We start from the raw sequence: 4218 nt of genomic DNA, 5'->3' as shown, positions 1-4218 counted from the left end.
CCCAGCATGGGCATAAGACAGTGATCCCACTGGTAGTACCCTTCTTATCCGGCGGGTAGGCTAGTCAGGGCTTCAAATATAATGAATATAAACATCCCAGCCACTGTCGTCTCTCTCTCTCTCTCTCTCTCTCTCTCTCTCTCTCTCTCTCTCTCTCTCTCTCTCTCTCTCTCTCTCTCTCTCTTCTCTTCTCTTCTCTCTGCTGCTCTCTCTCTCTCTCTCTCTCTCTCTCTCTCTCTCTCTTTTTCTCTATGGTAACAGGGAGGGAGAGGAGGGTTGGTGTTGGGGTATCTTGGTCCAGATTATGGTGGATACCGGGCAGTCTGAATGGGGATGTACATACCCATTACCTTATTTAGCACAGTAATGGGCTATTTATCTGTTTTGCTGGTTGATTCTGGCTTTGCTTCACTCTGTAGCTCTGGAAACCTAGGGAGTCCAGGCAATGCTTGGGGGGATTCCACTTACAGAGTTTTATTAGATAGGGTGGAATCAAAAGCTTTTTGTCTCATCAACCCCCCTCCTCTGACTGACTGTCTTCAGCCTCTTTATCACCGCACGAAATGTTACATCTCTTTCTATCTTTTATCATTATTTTCATGCTGTCTGGTGTACTGATCTTGCTAACTGCATGCCTCCCCTCCTCCTGCGGCCTCGCTGCACAAGGCTTTCTTCTTCCTCTCATCTCTATTTTGTCCAACCATTATTCTCAATCATTCATACCTTTCTCTGGTAAATTTAGGAATTCCCTGCCTGCTTCTGTATTTCCATCTTCCTACGACATGACATCTTTCAAGAGGGAAGTTTCAAGACATTTGTCCCTGTCTTTTGGCTAATTCTTTACCAATCTTTTAGGGAACTTGTATTTCAAGGGGGCCTTTTTTAAATGTTCTGTTTTCCTTGGCTAGTATTCCTCTTGCGTAAAAAAGGAAAACTGGACTTAACTCTGGGGAGAAGGCATGGCTGAGGTGCCCCTGTGTCCCATTATTTAGGTACATAATTCATTTTAAAAATCACAAGAAGATAAAAGGCGCCCAGACTGATATATACTAGATTTTTAGATGTAACTAATACTTTAACTAATAACTAAAATATTATAGCATTATCGAGTCGATTGTTTACTAAGCAATGTCCAACGAACTATCTGTATTTAAAAATAACGGTGCCACAAACACATCATAATGTCGAGAAAAAGCACAATTTTTGCTCTCCGGCCAAATAAAGAAAACACAGATTCCACGTCGTACAAAGATTTTTGCTTCAAGTTTTGCTACCATTAAATTTTTTGACTAGTTAGACAAAATTTTAAGGAATATTATTACTTAGGTCATGTTTTTCATGTTTTTTTAAGTGCTATATCAAGCATCAAAACAATCCTAGGCATGCTAATTGAAAAAAAAGGTTACATTTCTTGCAGTGACTTAAATGTTATTTTTCGTTAAACAAAAAACACAGCTAGACTTGATTCTATTATGGTTTGAAACTTACTTTACTTTGCTAATAACAAATCAGATATCAAACCAATGCCAACTCCATTAATGAAAGAGAAATTATCTTAGCCTTTGGCAGAGATTTTTTTTTTTTGTACGTTTTTGTGCTCCATTCCACATTCTCCTCTTTCACCTCCTCTTACACCAAGTCTCGAAAAAGAAAGAAAAAAAAAGAAACATATGCAAAACCCGAAAAAAAACTATATATATATATATATATATATATATATATATATATATATATATATATATATATATTTAAAGAATCGTTTCTGTAGCAACAGGAGGCGGCAGGGCCAAGCGGGATGGAGCTGGGCGGGTGCGGGACGAAGCAGGAGCTGGGCGGGAGCGGACCTGGAGCGAGCCGGTGATTGGTGGAAAGGGTGTGGGACGGAGCAGGTGATTGGTGGAACTGGTGCAGGATGGAGCTGGAGCAGATGCAAGTGCGGGTGCTGCCGCGGGTGCGGAAGTGAGCAGGGACGGGGTGGAAAAGGACCGGGTGCCCAGGATACCGTGTGTGGTGGTTTGATGTGGTATTGTGTGGTATGGTATGGTGTATGATGGTAGTGGTGGTGTGGTATGATTACTACTACCAGCTGAACTGACGTGTGTGTGTGTGTGTGTGTGCAGATGGCGATCAGAGAAGAGTGACAGAGCTGCACTAATGGTGTTTAACTCATGTACTGCCACTTGTTAACCCTTTTTATAATTAATTACCAATCACTCTGACACATCTTTACTTCTTCTACAGTCATATCTAATATAAAAACTGGATAGAAATTGCTAAATCTATTCTTCTTCACTCATAACTTTCTTGCAGATGCTTATAAAGATTTTATGCATTACATTTAGTGATGATACTTGTCTCATACCAAAGTTAAACGGTTAAAGCAGTAGTGTGTGTGTAATTTCACTGTTTGATCTGCTGCAGTCTCTGACGAGACAGCCAGACGTTACCCTACGGAACGAGCTCAGAGCTCATTGTTTCCGATCTTCGGATAGGCCTGAGACCAGGCACACACCACACACCGGGACAACAAGGTCACAACTCCTCGATTTACATCCCGTACCTACTCAACTGCTAGGTGAACAGGGGCTTCACGTGAAAGGAGACACACCCAAATATCTCCACCCGGCCGGGGAATCGAACCCCGGTCCTCTGGCTTGTGAAGCCAGCGCTCTAACCACTGAGCTACCGGGACGTGTGTGTGTGTGTGTGTGTGTGTGTGTGTGTGTGTGTTTACTTAGTGGTGGTTTACGTGGGGAGAGTAATCTTATAGTATCTCGTCTCTATTTCCATTATCAATTTGCGGGTGATGGTTTGGGGGTAGGGATGGGATGATGGATGGGTGAGCGGGTGGGTGGATGGGCAGATGGGCGGGCAGAGGTGTGTTTGTGTGTGTGTGTGTGTCGGTCTGATGAGCAGCCTTCTCTTAACGGTGAAATAAAAATTAAAAAAATAGGAGGAACATTGGTGTATAGTGTTTTGGTAGTGATAACCATTGACTGTACCATTATACTTATGCAAAAAGTAAAATCGTTAAATCAGTCTCTTAACAAAGAAATAAAAAAAAAAATAAATAAATAAAAAACTCGGTATTGGTATATCTACAATTTACATCGTCACTGAGGGAGCCAGCCAGCCAAGCAACAACAATCATTTCTTCATTTCCTTTTATTCTTCAAACACAACAATATTTCAATCCTAGCTACACCAGCTCGTTTCTGTGTCTGCTGAACGGAACACAAAGGGAAACACTGCATAATACACTTATATAGATAGATAAGTAAATAGATAGGTGGATGGATAGATGGTGAGTTGTAGGAACATAGATAGAAGGAAAAGAAACAACGGAGGTAGGTAGGTAGTTTAGGCAGAGAGAGAGAGAGAGAGAGAGAGAGAGAGAGATGGCCACAAAGACATTCGGGCAGACAGACATTTAGAAAGACACAGACAGAGATAGACAGGCAGACAGACAGACAGACAGACAGCTTCATTAATTATTTCATTCAGTCCCCTCTCTCTCTCTCTCTCTCTCTCTCTCTCTCTCTCTCTCTCTCTCTCTCTTTTTGCGCCTTTAGAAAGGGAACAGAGTGGTTGGAGGTGTCTTAGAGAGAGAGAGAGAGAGAGAGAGAGAGAGAGAGAGGTAAGGGCCCTTAGAGGAACCAGCTGCTAATGAACAAGTAGGGAAGGACTGCCCCACACACACACACGCACACACACACACACACACACAACATTCTTCTCACGCGCCTTTACGTTCACAGCATCGTCATAAATCAACCTTTGTTTCCAGCCACACATAATATATTGGAGGTGGTGCGACCATCAACCTCCTTCCTTCCTTCCTTCCTTCCTTCCTGCCTGCCTGCCTGCTTTCCTTCCTTCTTTTCTTTCTTTCTTTCTTTCTTTCTTTCTTTCTTCCATTCTCCCTTCCTTCTTTCTTTTCTTCCTTCCTTCCTTCCTTTCTTTCTTTCTTTCTTTCTTTCTTTCTTTCTTTCTTCCTTCCTTACTTGTTTATTTACGTATAGCCTTGGTTGCTTATTTTCTTATTTTTTCCTTCTTTTCCTCCTTCCCTTCTCCATCTCCTGTTTTTCCTTCAGCTCTCTCTCTCTCTTTCACCATTTTCCCTACTACCATCCCTATCCATTTATCTGTCTATCTTTCTCTCTTACCTTTTTTCATTCTTCTTTTCATTCTTCTTCTCTTCTTTTTTTACTCCATTTC

The sequence above is a fragment of the Portunus trituberculatus genome, chromosome 20, assembly GCF_017591435.1.
Source record: "Portunus trituberculatus isolate SZX2019 chromosome 20, ASM1759143v1, whole genome shotgun sequence".
Classification (NCBI taxonomy): Eukaryota; Metazoa; Arthropoda; class Malacostraca; order Decapoda; family Portunidae; genus Portunus; species Portunus trituberculatus.
The sequence above is the reverse complement of the archived record's forward strand: the minus strand, read 5'-3'. Positions refer to the sequence as shown.